Genomic DNA, 24296 nt, shown 5'->3' on the forward strand with positions numbered 1-24296 from the left:
CACTTTTTCTACCATCTGGGCTTTTATTTCTCATATACATGTAAAATTTCCACATCAGAAATGAACCCTACATGGCAGGGTCTAGAAACTATCATTAATAATTATTTAAACAAGAAAATAAGTTGCCGATAAAGTTGCTCGACGCTTTCCTGGCAAGAAAAAGCCTTTGACTCCTATCAGCTTCCAAACCTGTTTTCCCAAAGGAACAGACACAATTCACACTGCCAGTCCTGTTAGAGACTTGGAAACTCCGTGGTGACCTTGAATTGAAGCTGACAGGGTGGAGGACTAAAAACACTAATCCTGCTGTAGGGAAACATAAAGCAAAGCCACCTAAAAAGCAGCCAACAGTTTAGATCTTGGCCCTCTGATCAACCTTTAGGAAGAAATTCTTCCCTGTGAGGGTCATGAGGCCCTGGAATAGAATTCCCAGAGAAGCTGTGGCTGCCCGTGGATCTCTGGAAGTTTCCAAGGCCAGGTTGGAGATGGGGCTTGGAGCAACCTGGGACAGTGGAAGGTGTCCCTGCCCATGGAGGAGTTTTAAGATTCCTTCCAACTCAAACCAAAGTGGGATTCTGCTCACCCAACGACTTCTTTAGGCACCTCTGTATCATTTCAGGCTGGGAACCTCCCTTTATTTATTACTTTATGCTTGGCAGCTGCAGCTGAACACAGTGAATGCCATCACACCTTTGTGTCCTCTCCACATAAATGGTCCCCACTTCCCTTGTTTTCCTTACCTGCACCACATTCCCACTTCCTCATTCCACTTCCTCCTGAGCATGTCTTGCAACCTGGTGTCTCCAATCTGCTCTAAATTACACTGAGTCACTGCAAGCAGGTATTAAGGAGTTTCAGAGCCAGCTAATGCACATTTCCATGGCACACTTCCATGACCTGAAATAAACCTCAGAAAAAAACATGGAACAACGATGGCGGGGAGGACTCTGAGCTTCCATCTTTTCCCTGCTGCAATCCTTTTGGTACATCTTTTTTAATCTCTTTCTCCTCCCTTGCACAGGAGACGGTACCAAGGTCGGACCATCTGTGGATTTTACAAGTTCCATGGAATGTTTTCAGACCACACTCTTAACCTCAGACACTCCTATCGGATTTCATAGGATTCAGCCACTTTTTAGCCCCAGGGTGCTGTAGGTGCTAAATAGATTATCTACATCTCTCAGCCACTATGGAACAACTACACAGCAAAGCTCAGTTTTTAATCCTGCTGAGACTCCGACTGCTTTTGGCCATCAGGTATCCCACGGCTTCACGAGAGGAAATGTTAATCTGGAATGCTGGCCAAACTCCAGTTTAGGTAATTATATTCTGACAATTTACATTTTCCCTGCAGTTTTTTTAAATGGATATGGAAATTTTTTTTCTTCCCTAACTTTATGACATAAAAGCAGTGGCCTGGTCGTGCTCCTGCTGTTGGAGCAGCTGCCAGGCTTTGCAGCTTAAGTAGCTGCATTTCAGTGGTAGGTAAAGGCATCTCAGTGCAGTTAAATAAAGCCCTTTGAAGACTCCATGGGCACGAGGAGTATTGTAACAATACACCCCACCGCTGGCCATTAAAACATGGCAAGGGCTGGAACATGAAATAAAACACCCAGGAGCAGTTATCTCCTGGCAGGAGCAGGAAAGGAAAAGTCAGCACAGGAATGGACACACAGACCCTTCCCTCCCAAATCCTGATTCTGCTTTGGATCTGGGATCCAAAGAGCAAGCACAATGAACTGTCAGCATCCTGCACAGAGGAACCAGCTCCTGACAGCAAAAGAAAATAAGCTTATAAAAGTAGTGGAAGCTTTTGGCAAGATGCTGGAGGACACTGCCTGGTGCTTAAATGGGATGAGGAAAAGAAATACCTGTTCCCTTGTTATTGAGGGTACAGTTACTGGTTTTATTTTATTTTACCTGGCTTTGTAAAAGAAAAATCATTGGGCAAGAAATGGAGTAGAAGCTTTTGTTTGGGGTGGAATATTATGGATCACACTCTGAGTATGTGGAATTGCACTGCCGCATGCTTGAATTCTAGATAAATTAATTAAATGACTGTATTTTCACCGAATCACATAGTGGTATGGTTGGAAGGGACCTTAAAAATCATCTTGTTCCAACCTCATTACCACAATGCTTTGTTTGTAAAACCATTCATAACCACTCTGAGTTCTTTTCTTCACCAGAAGCTTTCTAAAACGCATATTTTCCTATTTCAGCAACAATGATTTAACTTCTGAGAGATGAAGATGGTGGTGACAAATAAACCATGAGATACTGGATGGACACTGACACCTGTAGCTTTCCCTCCTTCCCAGTATGTCCCAGATCACTGTCAAGCAGAGGTTGTTACCAGTACTAGGTGAGTCTTTTTCACAAGTAGTTTGTTGATGAAAATATGTTTTTCCCTATCCCCAGAATGACCAAAAATTAATTTCAGTGTGATGGGTCACTCCTGGCTTTGGTGGAGCTGGATGTAGTGGGAGAGAGTAAAGGTAGAGCAGGTTTCCCTCCCCTTGCTCACAGTAATTCTACACCAATCCAGCATCAAAAGAAATGATCTAAAACATATCTAAATAGAACTTATCTACAGAAAGAATTTTTAAAATCCTATTAAGAAACTTCCATATTGTAATACTCCTGGAAATTCCACGGACTGTTAGGAAAGATGGAATCCAAAGCAGGAAGCAGCAGCCCAGCCTGGTGACAGCCAAGCAAAACCCTGACTGGGTCTTGGCAATGGCTGAGCAACAGCACAAAATACCAGCCCTGCCTCTCTCTTCAAGGCTCCTTCCCCTGCATTTCTGGAAAATTCCCTTGAATTCCTGGAGTATTACAGCTAACCATGCTTCCCCTTCATCTCAGCACAGATACTTTGAAGTTTACCAGAGATACCCAAGGAAGAAGACACATCCAAATACCTAGACTAGCCCCAAACTCCACCCTGCAACAGATGTTCTAAATACAGACACATCTGGTAACCACTGGTATGAAAAAGCTGGCAGGCATCAGCTTATTCTGCTCTACTAAATATTCCATCATTTGAACTATATTTAAACAGAAGTTAAAAAGAAACAATTGTTTTGCTTGTCTATAACATAATCCCCAAACACCTACATATGGTAACTGTGGCATAGCTAGGGCATTATACTCTTGTCTACCAAAAGCACTTTTTTTTTTTTTTTAAATTAAGTACTCAGCACTGTCTAAACTTAAATTAAAAGTGACTGCAAACCAAGCAGTTGGGTAAAGTACAAAAGCATCGTTTTCAGTGTGTGCTTTGTTGCACCAGGCTACCAGACTCGAGGCTGTGATGCTCCAGCACTTCAGCTCACCCTCGAGTCCACACAATTTGAGGGGCCTTGACAAGCTGCCAGATTGCTGAGAGTGCTTGAAATGACTGGGGGAGCACAGACTCTGTTCACACAGACCTGTGTATTTAAGCCAGCTGTTCCATTTCTCCCCAGGTTCAGCTCCCACTATGTAAACCAAGGATAATTCTTCCTTGTCAGGAAAACAATCTGTTAGAAATTATCATCATCCTGTAGTAAAGGCAGCTGGCAAACACGTCTGTAGGTGGCTGGGGAAAACACCCCACCCTCAAAGCCTCACACCAAAGTCAGACCTTGAGCCTACACACTACTCATGGTCACCCCAAATCCACTCCCAAAACTCCATTTAAATAATCTTTTGGGACATTGTTCCACGGTTCTTTCTGTGAGCTGAGTGAATCATCTGTGTTTGCTAAAAATCCAAAGCGATAGCAGGCATAAAAAGATCGTTCTGGATTAGAGTCACTTTGGGAAAAGGCTGTAAAAGGCTGTCTGCTGGGATTGTGCTAGAGGTCCACTGGAGACCCCACCGTTGGGTTTGGATGTGTGCAGAGAGCTTTTAAAAATGGCTAGAGAGAAAGAGAAATACTCCAAGGAACTGGCTGATAAGGGAGTCTTAAATTCCAGATATAGAAGGAAGAATAAATACCAACAGTGGGGCCCTGTAAGTCCAGGATGTAAGAGCCAACAGACCTCAGAACAAAATAGGCACTGAGCAAACGATTCTGCACGAGACTTTTGGCAAATAGTGAGGATGCTGTAATAAAAGCTGCTTGTGATCACTCAATTCAAGCCTATTTTCCACAAATTGACTCAGTTTAAGCAAAATAAAAGCAGGTCTGCAAGGTTTTCAGTTTCAAAAAGTTGAGGTAATTAAGCAAACTAGTTTGAGAGGCTGAATGGCTGAAAGGCTCCAGTGAGAAGACCTTGAAACCAAAAAAAAGAAAAACCATCTGCCATTTGCATCCTGAATAAAGTGAATAAAGTGAATAAGAAGCACACGTGGGAAGCAGGAGAACACGCTGGAGATGGGAGATAGTCAGGGTCAAGCCCCCAGGCTGAATAGAGACGCTGCTGCTGAGTGAAGAGAGCTCTGACATCCTACAGCCATGTCCAAAAGTGCATCTGAAGTTCTCCTGTAACCACAGGCATCCCATATTTCCACTGACCCTCTGGAATCATGGAGACCTCCAAGCAGAATATTCCTGCTTAAAGACAGAGGATGGGGAAGACTCAGCTCTCAGTGCCAGCCAAGGCTGGAGAACTGAGGCTGAATCAGAACATAAAAAATATGGAAATCTTGAGCACAAAGTGCCCATGAAATTAAAGTTACACCACGATAAAACAGCCTGGCACTTGTCTTTGATAAAATAACCATGGCCTTGTGACAAAAAGGCTCCTGGTCTTATTTATTGGGATTTTAGTAAAGCAAGCAGAAATCTGGGGACTATTTGTAGGTGGGAAAAACGGGATCAATAATAAACACCAGTGTGCCTTAAGTGCTGCAGATTTTTTAAAAAGCACCTTACAATGATAAATAACAATAAATGTCAGTGTTTTGAGCACAATCTATTTCAAGGCCTAACTTTACTATACAAAAGGCTTTAAATTTTAAAAATTTGATATCTAAGTAGCACAGGCCAGCCACCAAAACCGATTGCTAAAATAAGGAAGCAGGTGACAGCTGCTGCTTTTTCCCAGCTCAGAAGGTATTTCCTCCTTTCCACAGTTCACCCCGTTCAGTTATTAGTGCACTTGAAACAGTGAAACCCACTCCAAGCTGAATCAGAATATTCTGAATCAGAAAATATTTCTTAAAATGTAAACTTTCCATTTTTTTTTTTTTTCATACCTACAGGATTCTTAAGTGCATTTGCAAAAGCGCAGGACTGGAAATCCAGAGTCTGATCCCTTAATACTGAAGCCAACCACATTGTATAATCCCATTAATACAGTTATCAGGCTCCATCTTCACAGCAATCAGGTTTTTAGCCCTTTACACAATTCCCATTAGAAGGTTCTTCAAGCACCTCCCTTGCTCTGAAGCTATTCTGCTTTTTTCCAGCCTAAACTTTTTCAGAGCCTTTTGTTCTTGTGCCAGAATTGTCATTTAACTTAAAGAACTCTTCTCTCTCTCTGGTATTTACACCAGTGTATTTATAGAGAAGGAATCTAATTTTTCTCTGCCTTTTTTTTGTCACCACCTCACCATCCAAGTTTATTTCATCATTTTGGGATCCTGATTCTTTGTTCTCCAGATCATTTCTAGCAGATGCCCTCCACTGCACCATTTCCAGCTCAATCAATCAATCTTTCTCCTATGGATAAGAAATGCAGAATGCATTTTAAGCAATGCCTCACTAAAACCTGTGGCAGTGGCATTCACATTTCCTTGTCACCAGTGGGAATAATTCAGTTGACAAATGTGATCCCAGAATGTATCTTCATCATCAGGACATCACAATTATCCTGTGCTTGATTAATACATCCCAGTTCCCACACAGAACCCCCAGCTTTCTATCAGAGTTTGCATTACAAGAACTCACATTTGCTTACAGACAAATGGTCCCAAAGTCAGTCATTCTTCTCCTGGGATCTCCTGGTTTTCCTCTTTTGATGACACCTCCAAATCCCATTAATTTCTGTTCTATCATTAGTCAATACCTTGATTAACACCAGGCTTGAGACCAGTCCATGAGGAACACTAATGCTAACTTGCCTGCCAATCCTTCTTCAACCATCCTGCCTTTTCTACCTTTAATACAGGATTTATTGATGCAAAACAGGAGCAAAATACTTCAGTTCTGATTGATTTAACCTCTTTTGCTTTGCATTTTTTTAGTTTGGTTGTTTTTTTTCTTTAATGAAAGGCTGATTTTTGCTGGTGGAGAACAACAAAGGCATATTTCTCCATAAATCATGAAATTGCCTGAACTGCAAAGCTGTCCTATTTTTACAGTTGGGCATCTGTAAAAATTTAAAAACTATGCAAGTCAACACATTTGATGTTGAAAATGGTAAATGAAGTTTTCTTAATGACTAGTCTGACTTTTTCATTGTACTTTGAGCTTATGTCACAAATTTAAAAAACGATGAAAAAGACATGTCAAACTTGTAGTTAAATAAAATTAAGCTAAATGTGCTGAATGCATAGTTTAAATTAAAACAAACTGGTTTATTGCACAAAGACATTCTGCTACCTATAAATAGAACAAACTTCTACCTATTCAGCATGTCTTCAGGTTTCCAGAACTTGAAACAAAAATGAATTTCTATTCTCATGCAAAGGAAGAGCTGATGCACAAGTAAAATGAAAAGTGGCCAAAACCACTTCAGTAAACATTTTTTTTAACCCACCTGTCAAGGAGAGGACACTCATACAACCCAAACACAGCCACTGTCCTCTTCCCATCCCTTATTTCCCTTCCCATAAATCCATGCCCACACAGGAACTGCAGAAACACAGCACAGCAGTGTGAAGTCCTACCAGCCACAGGCAAGGAAGCTTTTCCTGCTGCAAGTGCAGCCAAACAGAGCTCAGGGAGAAGGGCAAAGTGGAGAATAAACATGGCAGTCACTCCAGCTGCTGTGGGCAGGGTTTGATCCAGCTCTGCACATTCCCTGCTACAGATCAGGAGCTGTCCCAGCAAGCATTGCCTCGGTATCAGCCTCACAAACTTTCTTCAGCTTCTTCAGCAGACAGGAAAGCAGAAAAGGTGATGACATTGTCCAAATCTTCATTCTCTGAGATCCTCCAACACATGGCAATGTTTTTGTTTCATCAATACCAGTATTGGCTCTCAAGAGTCCAAGAGTAAACAATCATTTGCTCTTCCAATTACAGCAAAGTTCCACTAAAACCGCTACGAATTTTGAGATTTAAATTCAATCAAGTTTAAAGATGAGGGAAAATCCGCCCTTTCTCCCACTACCAGTGACAGAACAATACTATGCTCTGCCTTTTTTTTTTTTTTGTAATTAAAAATAGACTGAACTTTAGAAGTGCTATTGCACTTGAATCAGTAGAATAAAGTGCATCATAAAAAGATGCCACTGGGATCGGTTGAAAGCCAAGAAAATTGAAAACGTTTCAAAGGAACGAAGCCAAAAGCACAGAACCAGATTTAAACTTGGCGTGTGCTGTGGCAGGAGGCCAGGGGAAGCAGAACCTGCTGGGGGATTGTGGAGAGGGAAGGCTCCCTGCTGCAGCCCACGGATCAGGTGTGTTGAGCCAGGTAATGGGGTGGCACAGCTGGCACAGCTGGGGGCAGAGCATTGAAGCAAAGCCCACTGCAACCTGCTGGGTTCTGTCCCATCCCGGCTGAACTGTGCTGTGAAACATTCTCACCACATTAAGCCATGGCATTAATAAACATCGAGCTGTTATCCACCACTTGCCGTCTTCAAAGAGCTCTAAACCCAATGACTAATTCTCACAACCACCTCCTTAGGTGCAGGAACTGTTTTTAAAAATGAGAACAAAGAAAAAATGGTGAAGTCATTTGCCACAGCTCCTAAAAAGCAATTTTTTAAACCAGAGGAGCACAAGGCTCCCAATGACACAGCCCCCTCAGTAGATGGAATTTCCCTCGTGTTTCTTCGACAGCAGGACACATCTACAATCTGAAACACTTGTCCCCAAACCTGAAATTCGCATATAAAGTTACTTCTCTAGCATGTGGAACTGATTTTATATCTTCTCCGTGCTGCAGGCAAGGAGCAGCAGAGCAAGTAAAATGGGTGAAGTGATGCTACGATGGAGATCAACAGCAAGTTTTGGGCACTAAAATTGCATTTCAGCTGATATAGTTTAACCAAAAAAATAAAAAAAAAAGCATCTAACTAAGCCTCCTCACTAAAAGGTTGGTAAATTTCAATTTCTACATTCTCTTCTTCATCTCAGTTTTTCCTCCAGCAATAAAACTACCTTAAAATTTACAAGAAAGCTTTGAAACAGATTCAGGTTTATAGCAAACTCTTGGAGAAAAGATGCACAGAGCATCTCTGTTACCAATGCTCAGCTCAGCGGAGATCTCCAGAGGAGATCAGAACTAAAAAAATATCTTAACAAAACGCCAGAAACAAGAATAAGTTACTAAAGGGAAAATAAACCCAACACACTTGTGTTTCTAAGCACCTCAACAATGTTATCAATAAACCCAGATGCAGCCTTTCCACAAAAGCTGCAGTGACAATCGATTCAAATGGATGGCACTTCTGTAATGCCCCTATATTTGACTCTCTCTCGAGCTGAAGCAGATAAAAATTCAAAGATTGGACCTCCTTGGTATTTTTATGTTAATCTGCACAGCTTTAGGGAAATTGTTGCGACTCAACTCCAATTCACTCCGTGCAGTCAGAGCCATTCAAGTACCTACCAGCAATTTTCATAGCCCTCCAAGTCTATCTCATAAACTGTCATCAACCCAATGCATTATCTTTCCCGAAAAAAATCTGTCAGGAGCACCAGGCAGGCTCTTCCTCGGTTCAGATAAGCAGAGCAGACCTGACTCATCCTTTTTTTTTTTTTTTTTTTCCCTCTTTCAGCCTGATTTGTATTGTGTCCTTTACAATTTATTTTCCTGTATAGCATAAGATCAGGCTATGTATATGTATAATGTGTGTGCAAGGGACAACAAGAGAGAGAAAGTGTTTTTAATCTCCACCTATCCCTCTTTCTAACAGTTCTTTTTGCTTCATCTTTTTGGAGGCATTTCAGCATTAAATTCAAATGACTTCTCCCTTTCTCTTGCTTTTGTTGAAAGAAAAACAACAGGACGTGTGAGAAACCCAGGTAGGAGGAAATGCTTTGCTGACCTGGAGTGCTTGGACTTGCTCAAACCTTTTCTGCAGAAAGCAGACGAGCAGCTACACCTCACTCCGGGCTACTTCTGCCCAAACTGCCACGGCATTTAAACTCAAAACCAGTTTTATTGCAAACAGAGATGGGCATCCACAGGCCTGAGTTCTGCCAAGGCAGCAAAGGGCCCGAACTCTGGCTCTTGTTGATGGATCTCATGGAACAGCTGGAAAATCTCCCTCCCTCCTGGGGCTTGTCTGGTATCAGGCAGCTGGAGCTCCACCCCTCCCCGAGGCTCTGTGACTACCTGGGCTATCCCTCGTGCCTCACTGCCTGTTTTTCATGAACTTACACAACCTTCATTACCCTTCAGCCCGGTGTCTCTTTGGCAGGGCTTGCCTGAAACAAGCAGGCTGGCAGGTCCAGGAGGTGTTGGGGTGGCACAAACATATGGGGTGATTGGGTGAGATTGGGGCTCGTTTTGGTTATTGTGTCACAGATCTGAGCAAAGATACCAAGCAGTGAAACAACCTAAAGATATAGGTGTAAAAAATCGGTATTTGGATGAACTTGGGAACGTCCAGATGTTTAAAATACCACAGTGATAAAGAAACCCCAGTTTCTTGGCATCAGCCAGCAGCAGAATGACACTGCCAAGGTCCCAGGGCAGCTGATGCCAGCCAGGACCCCTCACAGCAGTCAGAGGTTGGACCTAAAGGTCCATCCCTTTACTCCAGGCTGCACAAAGTTTCACCTCAGTCATTTTCTTCCATAGATCCACCCGAGATTCTCCAGGGTTTCTTCAGATTATGGTTGTCAGGCCCAGGTCAGTGAGAACCCAAAAGCTCGAACTCATGAATCATTTTTAATCTTTAAGCCTCTCTTTTCACCACCATTGTGGTTATGTTTTCCTTTTAACAAGGCCTTCAAGGCAACATGAAACACGAAAGAGCAAGGAGTAAGAAAAGTCCTCAGGTGGTCAAAGATTCATTACAACAGACAGAAGCATTCCCTTTATCCTCTCTCCAGCCCCTACTTAATTGAGTAGCCTGATAAATTGATGAATTACAGTTAAATGATCTTGCTGTGATGCCTCTTGCTGATGAATGAAGAATATCCTGCCAGACTCTCCTGGTTTCAGGTGATGGATTTGAGCCCAGGCTGCAAAACAATTCCTTGTGACTGACAAGCTCAGCTATTTTCACTCTTAATCTTGATAATATTTGATTGAATAAATCCAAGGTCATCATTTCCCAGGTGGATAAATTGTTCAAAACATCACCAGCCCTCCAATTACTTCAAACTGCATTAACAAAAAAAAAAAAAAAGGTGAAGAATATTCACATAAGAGCTGCTGAGGTTTCAGCCTCGTGGCTGGGGAAATATCTACAACTCAAAACCAAAGCTTTGCTGGAGCATGAACGAGCAACTGTGGAGTTCCATTTGTCATCTCACGGCCCACAGCCCTTTTCCTGCAGCCCTCAAACCTCAGGGACACGGACCCCTGGGGAGCAACATTGCTCATGTTCAGTCACAGCCCAGCAGATCCTTTCTTTTTTTGTGTGAAAGTTTGATAGGAAGCAGCTTGGCTGAACTGGAGTGATTTCAAGACGTGGGAAGCTGGGAAAGGATAATTATTAATTGGCATCATTTTCTTTCAGCACATACAAACACTTTCTAATAGAGGGAAACCTTAAAACTCCCATACTTCAGCTTTAGTGAGCACTTTGGGGATGCAACCTGATTTTTCCTTCCTATTTTCTTCTCCTTCAAGAGGCAAAAATGGAAGCAAAAACTTCTGCACCTTGGCTGCACAGAACTTTCACACAGATCTCTGCACAGCATCAGCTGGATCGAAAGATGGTGTGTCATTTGTGAAATATTCCAGTCCTTTATTGTGCAAGCTCCTAATTATTAATGTCTAGGCTCCATATTTCTGCAGTGAGATTTATGATGTAGTTCAAGGTGGTGGATTTCATCTAATTTTTCCCTCAAATCTACAGATGGGAAACCACAGAAATGCTTTTTATCCCCTCAACTTCTGTAGTCTCTGGTGCAGAAAAACCCCAAGGAACAAACAAGCCCCTCAAAGGAGGAATCTGAGGTTAAAATTGTCCTTCTCTGCCTCCACCACCACCACAGTGGCATAAATGTCTTTTAAGCAGCTCCACATGTCCCTTAGGGGCAATACAGACAGATTTTAGCAAAATTTCTCTGTTGTGTCTGTTTTTAGGGGATATAAAGTGCACTACTGCAGGCCTCCTTCCATTCCACTGAGGCTTTTCAGACCAGGTGCAGAATGGAGACTGCAGCAGGAACAGGACACAGCTGGTGCCCTGGAATCAGGAGAAAAGAGGCAACTGATGCAAAAAAGCCAGTGGCCACACATATCCCTTGAGGAGAGAGTCAGAAGCTGTCCCAGAAGCTGGAACAATAGCAGGAAATGCTGTCACACAGCTGAGCATGGAAAAGTCCTACAGGGAGAAGCAGAGAACTTCTGGGGATAAAGGGTTTCACTTCCTCATGTGACTCCCACAGCAAACTGAAAGGGAAAGATTTTAAGCCTGGAAATTAAGATGGTTTTGGAGGTAAAAGCATGATTGGAGAGTCAAATTAAGTTAATCCATGTAGAGTGAGCAACCAGCACTTGGACTGGTGGCACACACTGCTTTTAGTGGTCTTAACACAAACAGCTTGTGCTCCAGAAAATACTCATATTTATATATTCATGTACATATAAACAGTTCATAAACCCACAACATCTTTTGGCTCAAGGATGTGGGATTTAAAAAAAGAACAGTCTGCACGTGCTACAGCAGAAGTTGTATTAAAATAAGCACTGCTGGTCCCAGTGAGTTATGGGTGCTTGCAAGAGGCAGCATAATGGGATTTCACTGTGTTTGGTTCCCTCAGAGGTAACTGCAGCCTTATCAGGAGATGCAGGATATGAGGCTCTGACACTGCTCTGATTCATGCTTGGAATAAAGCAGACATTTGATGGCATCTGCATTGCTGACTCAATTGCGTATCTTCGCTGCTGATCTTGTTGGTGCTGGCAAAAAGGGATTGGGAGGGAGAGAGAGAAAAGTGCTCCTGGCTTTGCTGTTTGCCTTAAGGCCTCACTGGTGAAAATAGGGACATAAAGAAAATAAATGTGTTCCTGCCTCCAATCCCACATCCACCAAGGCAAGGCTTTCTCCACCCAAATTTGGCAAAGCAACTTCAAGGAAAAAAAAAAAGGGAATTCCAACTGCTCTGCTTTCGGAATATATTTGAAATTAAAAGAAAGTAAACCTTGCCCTGTCTTCTCCCTGCACTTTAGCCCCAGCCAGTCTCAGAAAAAGGTGGAAGACAAACATTTTCTTGTTGAGGCTCATTCTACCTCCAAGTGGTTGTTTCCAAAGTCTGGATTTAGTTATTTTTTAAACTTTCAGCCCTGGCACGTCTAATTTAAACTTTCACATCTGGCACATCTTCTGGGGAATAAACAAGAAGAGCAGCAGCCCAGCAGGTAATGAAACAGATTCTTCTCCAACTCTACAAGTGGAAAGCTGAGACCAAGAAGGTGACAAAGAAGATAAATGACCACCTTAGAGGATGCTAATCACACATGGGAATGGTGATTTCCAGCAACTTCTGCCTCCTCTGGAGCTCTGGCATCCCTTGGTGAACATTGACAGCCCCATGTGCCAGACCCAGCACGGGATTGCTGCTCCTGTTCTCTTCTTGCCCTGCCTTCACCACCAGAGCTGTGATGGATGTGGCACCTCAGCCTCTTCTTCTCACAGAGAGGGGCTCTGACACCTTCTGTGCTTACAAGTGGGTGATTTAGCAAGGAAAAATAAAAATCTACAGCTGCATTTTGTAGAATCATACAATCATGTAGTGGCTTGTGTTGGAAGGGAGCTTAAAAGTTCATCTCATTCCAACCCCTTGCCATGGACAGAGATGCCTTTCACTAGACCAGGTTGCTCCAAGCCCCTCCAACGTGGTTTTGTGTGGAGGTTCATCCCCATGGCATGACCCGGGCTGGGTTATCCACGCTGGACAAGGATAATATGGGAGAGGACCCTGCCTTGTGCTCCTCGTGGTATTTTACTCATCAAGGGTGCCAAGAGGACCTCAGGAGGGTCAGGCTGAAAATCCTCTGCTGTCCTGGTGGAGACACCGTGCAAGAGCCAGAGCCTTCCCCTTGCAGCTCCTCCCAGCCTGGCTCACTGGAGCCCACACACCTGCCATACACAGCACCCACGCTGCCTCTGGACACCTTTGGGATCATCCAGGAGGAGCCATTCCCCACAGGCTGCTGAGGCAGCCAAGACCAGCCCAATCCCACGTGGCCTGTGGCAATGGCCCCACCAAACCCAAACCCTGAAACTGCCAGAGGATTTCGAGCAGATGAGAACAGGCCCAGGGTTGACAGCCTCGATGCCCAGTGCCAGGGCTAAGCCTCCTTTCCAGGGAAGTCGTGTCTCATCAAGCTTTGGCTGAGCTCTGGTCCAGGCTGGGGCTTGCCCATCTTCCCAGGGCTGGCGGGGAAATTACCCATGGCTGGTAATGACTAATTACCCATGACTAATAATCACCTCTTCCCTCCATCATGGCACTTCTGCTGGCACCCACTCATTTGGCACAAAGCCCCTTGGGTTGCCTTCCCTTGGTGACCTCACTGCTCCACCAAACGTGGTCACAACTAGCCCAGAGCCATCAGGGATGGGCAACAAGGATCCTCTCATTAAACCTCCAGGATTTTGGGAGCTACCTCCAGCTACAGCCACCACCAGCTGTGCCAAGCATGCAGCCTGTGCCCCCCTGCATTCCTGTTTGGAGTTCCACTGAATTTTCCCCATTCCAGTTCATCTCTGCTGTTTAATTAATTACAAGCAGAAATTCAGGGGAGGGTGGCTGTTCTAGGATAGCACACAGCCATTAAATAAAATATAAACACCTCATCCATACTTAACATCAGGTTTGATCGACACTGTTTTCCTTCCCTTTTTCAAGGTGCTTTGCAATTTCTTTGGTTGCATTTTGGGAAGGGGAGGGCTGACTTACTGTATAATCTCATTTTTGATCTATTATTAAATGCCTGCTTTCTTTTTTCTTTTTTTTTCTTTTTTTTTTTTTTTTACCCTTTCTCTAGGAAGCCAGAAGTCCCAGTAGGAATTACAGCCAGAAAGGAAGGCGAATTGTGAAATGAAAGCTGCAAGAGAAAGAATTGCCTGGGCTTTTGTTTGAAATTTTCAGAGTTTTCTGATTTTTGGTTGGAAAAAATCTCACATTGACAAACCAAGGCCAGAGCCAAGGCTCAGTGGAAGTCTGGGACAGGACCACAGCACATGAGGGCAGTGGCACTCAAGGCAGCCAGGAATATCAGATTTTTTTACCATTTTGATACTATCTGAAGGTGGATCCATTCCTAAGGCCACACTGGAGATGCATCAGAGCTGATGAACGATTTTCATCACCCTTTTTGCCTGCCTCCAGCCCCTCTTCACCACTGGCACCAATTCCTGCTGCTGCTGTATTTCAGAAATGAGGAGTTTCTCCTCCTTTGGCATCAGGACACAACACACTCCCACCTCCCAGCCAGATGAGTCAAAAGTGAGCCTGGCTTTGCTGCCAGCTCCTGCTGAGAGCTGGATGCTCCCCTTGCCACAGTGGCCAGCAAATGGTCCCCTCATGGAGCCATGTGGCCAAACTGTGTCCCCCAGCTCCCCAGTGAAGCCTCTGCTCTGATATCTGGAGCTTACACTGGCTCATACAGAGATCATCCACTGGCAGCCCCAGAGAAGGGCAGCATTTCCTATTAATTGAATTAATTAGTTTAACAATTTCCTGTTAATTTCCTAACAAAATAATTGCCTTATTAACTAATAGGAACAAAGACATCGTTTAACCACCAGGAATGTGACTCAGTGACGGTCACAGCCACCAAAGCTATTTTTTGGGGAAAATAATAGGTTTTTTAAGTGCCTTTGTTTTTAAAGAGTGGCCCGTGCAAGCAGCTGAGGGTTTTGCAGCTGAATTGGACAAGTTCAGACTTATTCTGAAGGAAAAAGAATCCCTGGGCCACATTCCATAGAAAACTCTCTGTTTTAATCCAAGGGAATACAGAAAGGGCAGGGATGTGACACACAGCCCAGAGAGCAGCTCCTGGACATCCCAGTATCTCCTCCCTGGAAAATCCAGGGGATGTTTGGGGAAGAAATCCAAAAAATCTGGAAAAGAGCCATCCCTGGCTGGGAGCAGTCAGCAGATGTCAAGTCCTCAAGGACTTGAAGAGCCACCAAGAGCTACCAGAACCATAAAACTTCTGCTTGACCATTTCCAGGCAGCTACTTCCAGGACCCACCAGAGACCAACTATAGATAAAATAAAAATAAATGCTGACATGGGACTGCAAACCCTTTCCTCATTCCCGAGGGAGACAGAGAAATAGAAGAAATGAAGGAAGAAGTGGTGAACCTTCAATGCCAACTCACCCAACAGTCACAAAATTCTTTTTGGGATCCCCAGTGACCAAATCACAGCTGCCACAAAAACTGATGTTGGTGACATGGGAGCAGATGTTCCCTCACCTTCATATTTTTGCTGGATATGACTGATTCAAGTTTCTGGGCACAAAACCAGTTGGAAAGAGCCTGTTCCCAGAGATTTATGTCTGCTAAAAACACCAGAGGGACACTGTGACATGAGGGATGTGTGTGCCACCTCCTTTCTCCACCTCCAGCCTGAATCCCATCCTGCCTTCCCTTAAACTCAGCAAAAGGGAGCCAAATCAAAGCAACTGTCTGTATTTGGCTTTATCTGCTACAAAATGTCAAACTCTTCAACGGGAATTGCAACATTTCCATCCTCCCTCCCTCCAAAGCAGGAAGACTGGTACAAAGAAGCCAAAAATGTATCAAAAAAAAAAAAAAGAACCAGCCACAAATGGACTGAAGCTGGAGGTCCCTCTTGGGCAGCAAAGGTTCCTGCAAGGGCAAAACCCACCTCAATTTCTCCACATTCCCTCGTGTCACCTCTGAATTTGCTTCACGTGCATCCATTTATACAAAAATGTGAGTGCACGTGTGGCACGCTGGAAATATTGTGACTAATGGATGGAACCTGTGCAATGTGTCAAAATCTTCCCTCTCTCCCGATGTAACAGCATTTCACACGCCCTTGAGACATTGGCACCTACGTTTAATCTGTTTTCTCCAGAGAGGATGGAATGCGTTTAATGAGTTACAGTGATTTGATGTCTCAGCAGTAGATTCTGTGCTGGCATCGCTGCAGAGAAGCCACAGGTTCTCCCAGGCCATTGCTGTGGGATCAACAGGCTTGCATCCCCCTCTTACTTCTTTTGGAAGAGCACAACATAAAATTTGATTTTGATTTTTTTTTTTTTCCCTGCTAATACCCCATTTTCCCCATCTCTGGTCTTTGACTGCATCTCCTCATCACTCCTGCACACACACAGTGCTCACCCTGCATTGCTGGGACTGCCCAGGCTCTGCCAGCAGGGAGAAAACTCTTGCCCAAGGTTTCTCTGGGACCATTTTTAGTCTCATAACGATGATATGTGCCCTGAAATCCCCTCAGCTCCTGCTTTGCACAGGCACTTTCCCATGGTCACTGGGACACAGCTGGGCTCCAGTGGGGACGGGCAGAGAAACACTTCAGCACCTTTTGCTTTTAGAAGGGATAAAAAAGTGTTTTCCCTCCTTTGCAGCATCCTTTCCCTGCCGAGCCGAGCATCGCTGGCACATCCCTGGGCAGAGCAGAGCGCAGGGAGGGCTCCGGCTGACGCACAGCCCTGCCAGGTCAGCCATGCTCACACTTTCCACGTCTGCAGCATCTCAGCCTGGAGCAGAAACCCTGCAAAGCCCCTTCCTGCAGCAACCCAGGCGAGAAACACGCAGAGAAAAGCCCGAGGGAGGCAGAGGACAGAGCAGCCTCCGAGGGGAGCGAGGTGTGCACGAAGGAACAGAAGTTTCTTTGCTCGGCCATTGAGGCACGTTTGAGGGTGAAGGTTGGACGGGGCTGGAGGGAGCTCAGACTGCCCAGAGCAGAGCGGAACACAAAGAAACCCAGCCCCAGCATGATGAAATACAAGTTTATTTGCTTTAGCTCGGCTCCAACTTCCCTCCCTGGCTCAGGAAACATTTCTTTAGTGCTGCTTTGGCTGAGGGCTTTCGTGCAAACTCAAAACACAACTCGAGAATGATGGCGAGTCTTGAGCACCCCGAGATCCACGACACGAAGGGAGACCAGAGCATCCTGGTTTCTCCAAGTCCTTGTGCTCTCCTGGTTCACATCCCAGACAGGAGTTAACCCCGAACGATGAGAGGTACCACGACACCGGCGCTGCCGAGACGCCTCTTTAAGGGCAGCCCAAACCATTCCTCTGCTCTCGGCGATCGCTCGCCTCCTCTCTGACCATTCCCGTCCCCCTTCCCTGCGGAATTTCTCCTTGTGCCACCCTTCCAAAGCCTCCAATTTTCATTGCATTCCCCACGGGCTAAATTACCAAACTCGAACGCAACTTTCACCGGGGGCAGAGCAGCCCCCGCCCGCTGTTCCATCGCAGCCGTCACATTAAATCTAATTTATGTTGCACCATCCCGGCGCAGCGGGAGAGGAGCCGCTGCCACCCCAGGGCCACCGGCACGAGTTTCCCCCAACTTTGGGGAGCTGCATTAAAAACCCACTCCCCTCTTCAAAAAAGCAGCTGCCAGCTCAGCCAGGATTCATCCCGCTGGAAAAAACCCCAGAACCCAACCAGTCCCAGCCCCATGGACATCTCCAGCCCGGGATGGGGAGGGGAAAGGAGGAGGAGGAGGAGGAGGAGGAGGAGGAGGAGGAGGAGGAGGAGGAGGAGGATGAGTCCGTCCAAGAGGGACCCATCCCGAGAGGGGCTGGTGCTGCTCCCCGGTTCAGTACAGGGCACCCCTCCTATGGGGCGGGGAGTGATTATAAAGTAGATCATAGTAAATATAATCTATATAGTAGATTATAAAGTAAATAACACAAATAAAATATTAAACTAAATGGAGAGGGGAAAATTAAAAGAAATGCTAAACCAATAAAATAAAATTTTAAAAAACCCCCACAAAATAAATACAATAAAATAACGTACCATGAAATGAAATGAAACAATACCCTACGGCCCGAAGTGTCCCGGGGAGCAGCGCTTACCTGGCGGAGGGGCCGCTCTGCCCCGCGGAGCTCCGCGCTGTCCCCGCGGCCGCAGCCCCGGCGTGCGGAGCCCCCGGCCCCACTCGCTGCATTCTGGGAAGCGGAGCCCAAAAATGGGGGCGCGGTGCCCTCTGCTGGCACCTCCTGCCTGTGGGGTCCCCTCGGGTGGGAAGGGACGGGGGGGACACCCTGAGACCCACAGGGTGGTTTGGGGTTCTAATAGGGTGTGTGTATAAATGTATATCGTTATATATCTATGGATGTATACGTGGTGGTTTATATTTATATATATATATATATATATATATATTCATATATGTGTATATATTTATATATGTATTATATATATTAATATATATTCGTATATGTACATGTATATGTATGTAATTTTATTAATATCTGGTATATATATATTTTATTTGTGTGTTTATATATACACATAAAATATATGCATACCAGATATCCGTATTTATTTTTATTTTTGTATGTGCAAAAACTTGGAATCCCAGAGTGTTTTGCTTTAGAAGGGACCTTAAATATCACATTATTCTACCCCCCCTGCCATGGGCAGGGACACCTTCCACTATCCCAGGTTGCTCCAAGCCCCATCCAGCCTGGCCTTGGACACTTCCAGGGATCCAGGGGCACCCACAGCTTCTCTGGGAATTCCAGCCCAGCCCCTCCCCACCCTCACAACCTGGAATTCCTTCCCAATATCCCATCCATCCCTGTCCTCTGCCAGTGGAAGCCATTCCCTGTGTCCTGTCCCTCCATCCCTTGTCCCCAGTCCCTCTCCAGCTCTCCTGGAGCCCCTTTAGGCTCTGGAAGAAGCTCTAAGATCTCTCCAGAGCCTTCTCTGTGCCCATTCCCAGGCAGAACCCAAAAAGGTGTCTTAAAACACTTCTGGAAAATAAATGGGAAGCAGTGGTTTGGAGAGGAAGGGGCAGATGTTGGGGCACATCAGCTCTTGGGGTGAAACTCGTGGCTGGAGGTGTGAGGTTCAGAGCATTCCCCTTGTCAGAGAGAACTTGCTGGACACACTCACAGTGGTCTGTAGTTATAGAAATGGATGCATTGATGGACTGGAAATGGATGGATTGGAAAAGGATGGATTGGAAATGGATGCATTGATGGACTGGATGTACCCCTGGGTGTTGCAGGGGGATGTGGGGCCAGGGTGGGTTTGGGGACTCTCTGGGTTACAGCCCCAGTCCTGACTTTCTGCCCTGCTTTTCCCCACAGGCATCTCCTCTCCTCGGTGCCCAGGCTGCTTGGAAAGGTAATTAATGCATCTCAGGTGGGTAATTAATTCATCTTGGGTGGATAATTAATGCAGCTCCGTGGCAGAATCACCTAAATATTAACAAGACTCTGTGGCTTGACCTCCCTGGGTCAGCACTGCAGGCACTTTGCTCTGCTGAGCCCAGCACTGGGATCCTGCTCAGAGGCCAACCCATAGCTCAGCAAAACCCTGAGAAAAGTGATCCCAGTGGGATGATGATCCTACACCCAGCCACGGTGGGATCACCCTAAAAATGGGATTAAAGCAGTCCCAACCAAAACCCAAATGCTGCTCTGAAAGTGAGACCTCACAAGCCTTGATCCACATTCCCAGTTTGCATCAAGATCCATTAATGTAATTCCTGGGTTTTTTTGTTTTTGTTTTTTTGGGGTTTTTTTTGTTTGTTTGTTTTTTCCTGACAGGAGAAGCAGCTGCAGGTCATGAATTCATGAATAAGACCTGGAAAGGACCCACCAGTGACAAGAGAGGAGACTCTGCAGGACTCTGAGGAAAACCAGAGGCACAGCCATCAGGTGTGTGCACACCTGGAGCTCCAACTTGTGTCTCTTGCATGGCAAGAGAAGCCTCGCAGGAAAGACTTGGCTTTCTGATGCCACCTTGTGTCTGCTGCGGATGTGAAGTGACATTTCAGACCCTGCCAGTAGTTTGTTCTGACTCAAAAAGCTTCTTTTGCCACCAAATTCCACATTCTGCAGCCTCTATTCCCATGATGTCTTTCCACAGGCTCCCGTTTCTTCCCAGCAGCAGGAATGTGGCTCTGTGGAGATCAGGGTTCCTGTCCCAATCAACATTTGGCCAAATTCTGGGGAGGGCTGCAAGTATTTCTCAAATCCCAGGAAATCCCATGTTTCCTTGGTGTGTTTGTCAAGTCTCACATCCAGAGCAGCAATGACTGTTCTGAACAGCTTAAATAAAATAAAACATTGTGAATGTCCCCAGGGAGTGACCAAGGATAGGGGCTCCTTTGTGAGAAATTTTACCTCTTAACTTGTTTTCCTGGCACCATTTCCTCCAGCTCCAGGTGGCAGCATGGACACAGATAATCCTGGTGGAGCACAGCAACGAGGAATTTGTGGAGATTACAAGGGCTGGAAATATTTCCATGGAGCATCCAGGTCTGGTCAGAGGACAGGGAAGAGCAAAGCCAGCAAGGAGCATCTCCTCTCCATCACCTGCAGCTCCTGGGGTGCCTGGAGGGGGTGAATTTCATCTTTTCCACTCGATTTTAATCAGCTCATCAGTGAGGGGCACTGCCAGCACACCAGTTAAGAGGTTTGTGTCTGTTATTCCCTAAGGATTAACCTTTGGAATCCAAGAGAGGGAAGTGGTTGTGTCCCCAGCTCACTGGGGGTGTCACACCAGAGATTCCCTGCAAAGCTGTCTCCCCAAAATGCCCTGCTGCTCCTCCATAATTTATTTACACAACCCAAGGACCATTTCCTTCCTTCCTGGAATCCTTTCTTCCTCCCTGGAATCCTTCCTTCTGTCCAACAAATCCCTCTTCTTCCAGCCTGAGGATCCCATATGGACCCCATAGGATGGAGGGATGTCTTGGTGGGGCCATACATGGCGCATGGGTTTGTACTTGTGCCCTTAGGTGTGTGCACACACGGGGAGGAGCTAAAATAGCAAAGCCTGACCCTACAAATGTCCCAAAAACTTCTTGTCCCCCTTTGACACCCTGAAACAGTCTGGGGAACGTGGCCATGGAGGGAGCTGGGACATGATGGGGGATTGAAATCATCTGAGGAGCTGAAATCAGGGATGGGGCTCCTGGGGGCTCATTTCACAGGAGCTGAGCTGCACCCGGAGGTTCCATCAGTGCCAGGGTGTCAGGGTGACACCCACTGGGGGGTTTCTGGTCTCTGGGGTGCTGGGGAGACACCCATCGCCCGTGCTTAATTAAAAATACTAAAATTAAAATATGAATCAAAAAATAATTGCTTCCCCCCAGCCGTCTCAGAGGTCACAAGCTGTGACATCTAAATTATCCCAAATATCCCGCAGGGGGTTTCTCCTGGGCGGTGCTGCTTGGTCCCAGGGCTCAGAGGAAGGACACGGGACTCCTCCTGCATGGTCCCTGATGGGAATTGCCGTGGCTGTCCCCAACATCTCCCTGCAGGGCAGGACACGGAGCAGAGGAGAGGACTCTGTGGCCCAGGCACTGCAGGGCACCGGGAAAGATGAGAAAAGCATAAACCAGCACCAAACTCCCGTGTGCAGCTCCGGGAAGCACCGGGTTTGATGTCATTTCTGCATTTTCCATCATTCTCCTCTCACTGCTTCCCTACAAACCATTTGTAGGGACGTTTTTGTCCCCTGCAGGATCCCAGCTGCAGTGGGATCGGTGATTCCCATGGAATGCCACCCTTTTCCTGCCATGGGTGTATCCCCACCGCGGGGTGTTGATGCTCAGTGCCACCACCTTCGTGCCTGTCACCCATCCGTGTCACTCGGGCCGTGGTGAGCCCAGGGCTGGCTACTGCCACTGGTGCACAGGGTGGCACTATTGCCTCAAAAATCCCGCCTGGCCTCTGGGGACGCCTCTTTTCTGGGCTGATTCTCCGCTGCCGTCCTGGCCCCAAGGAGGGAGTGGAAAAACTGCGGCGGATTCTGCCAAACTGCCCTAAGAGCGGATGTGGGGCATCAGGACCCCGCACTGGATCAACCCCCTGGTTTTTCCCATAACACCCTCCCAAATCTTCCAGCTCGAACCATTCAAGGATTCTGCGAGCATCCCAAACACCAATTCCTCCCCACAAGCATCCCTCCTCATGAGCATCCCTGCACAGCAAAACATCCTCCCTGCACCCCGTGCTGCTCCAAGAGCTCTTTTAAAAGGACCCCGAGTCCCCAGTGTCCCAGGATGGAGGAAAAGCATTTAAGGATGGCTTATCCTTGAGAAAACAGGATACAGGGAAAACAAATGTTGTACAACGAGCTCTGACTACAGTGGGAGCGGGGGAGGAGGAGAAGGGGCCGTGCTGATGCCTGGAGCCGGTTGAGGCCAGCATTGGGAGCTCGTGGGATAGCGCAGCTTTTCCTGCTCCTGCACCACCCCTGATCCGAGAACTCTGACTGATGCCAAGCCCCGGAGGGTCCGGGGCAGGAGCAGCACCGGGAATTCCATTTACGGCTGCTCCAGCCAGGAACGGAGATGTCCCCGTGACATCCACGGTCACCACCGGGGCCGCGGGGCTCCTCCCTCCTGGGCTTCCAGCGAAAAAACAAAAAGTTTCAGTCCTGCCTGTCACAGCTTCTCCACCAGCAGCTGCTCCGGACGGGGATGAGAACCCTCCCCAGCAGCTGCCCCGCGGACAGGTCGGGAGGCTGAGTGGCAGTGAGTGACAGGGGTCAGGTTTTTGGGGTGACCCGGCACCTGTTAACGGCCGCGAAGCTCGGCACCTCCTCATTGTGCCGCTGCTAATTTCTCACAGCTCTGGAGGCCGTCACTCCAATTAGCGCCGTGTCCTTCTCCCCGCTGCTCACGGACTAACGAGCTCTGGCAGGATTCGGGCCTTTTGCTCCCAAAGACCGGGGTTAACCCTTCACCTGCCCAAGCAGCGCTGCTGCCAAGGTCGGGTCACCCCGGGGAGCGCCAGGTGGAACAAACTTTGTGGAACAAGGAGGTTCTTCGGGGTTGCTTTTAGGGAGAAACATTCCAAGTGGAGAAAAGGAGTTGAAAATTAAGATGGTTTCTGGTTTTGACAGAATTATTTAGGTAGGAAAAGACCTCTGAGATCATCGAGTCCAAGTTTTGATTGATCTTGCACTGAGTGCCCCGAGTGGGATGGGGACTCCACCACCTCCCTCCCAGGGTTTTCTGTGAGGAAATTCCTCCTGATGTCCAACCTGAATCTGCCCTGGCACAGCTGGAGGGCGTTTCCTCTCATCTTGTCACTACAAGTCCAAACTTTTGGTTAGTCCCAGATTTTACAGCTCTTCCAGGAGCCAGCACATCCCTGGCCACGCTCCCTCTGTGCCATCGTCCCCAAGGGCACCTCATCCTCAGACTCTGAGGACCACCATGAAAGCCCCAAACCCGCCCTGCAAAGCAGAACTTGGGAGCTGGTTGCCTCCCAAAAATTACAACTGAGGTGCAAGGTGAAGTTTTCCCTAACCCCCCTTTGTGCAGCCCAGCAGATGTTCTGTGTCTTTTGGCAGGGGCTGAGCCCTTATCTGATGGTGTCGTTTCCAGATCAGAGGGCTTTGAAGGCATCGGGGGAATGTCGGGGCTCGTCCCTTCTGACGGATTCCAGGTGGGATTTGGAGCTGGATTATGTTGCAATTGAGGGCCTTGAGGGATCTTTTCAGCACGTTCTCCCAAAGGCAGGAACCCTCTGCACCAGCACTGAACGGGAAGCAGCAGGGGATACGTCTACACCAAAATATTTCTATTTAAAATATTGCATTACAGCAGCTTGGGAAGAGGCTGGCAACCATTTGGATCCATCCTTCTTCAGCTTTCCCACCGTTTCAGGTATCAGGACATCTCCAATTTGCTGATCATCCATGCAACACTCTTGTGGGAGACCCTGGAAATATTTTAAGCCAGCTCCTGGGATGCAGAGGTTTTGAAATGCATCGAAGTGCTGCAGGGAGAGTGTGTGGAGGCAGAAATGGGGGCAGGAAACAAAGGGGAAGGTGGGATCTCATAAAACCCAAACTCAAG

General features: G+C 46.5%; 1 protein-coding gene across 2 annotated transcripts in view; it reads right to left on the minus strand.

Annotated features, from left to right (window-relative positions):
* Positions 1–18416, minus strand: part of EXTL3 (exostosin like glycosyltransferase 3) — a 134157-nt gene extending 115741 nt beyond the window's left edge. The window contains exon 1 of one of the 2 annotated variants that reach the window (XM_088162583.1): positions 18322–18416. The gene's annotated coding sequence lies outside the window, so the exon portion shown is untranslated. The remainder of the gene's footprint in view (positions 1–18321) is intronic. The other variant, XM_088162586.1, reaches the window with a different exon arrangement.
* Between the last annotated feature and the right edge of the window lie 5880 nt (positions 18417–24296).

The sequence above is a fragment of the Sturnus vulgaris genome, chromosome 3 (assembly GCF_052056855.1).
Source record: "Sturnus vulgaris isolate bStuVul1 chromosome 3, bStuVul1.hap1, whole genome shotgun sequence".
NCBI lineage: Eukaryota > Metazoa > Chordata > Aves > Passeriformes > Sturnidae > Sturnus > Sturnus vulgaris.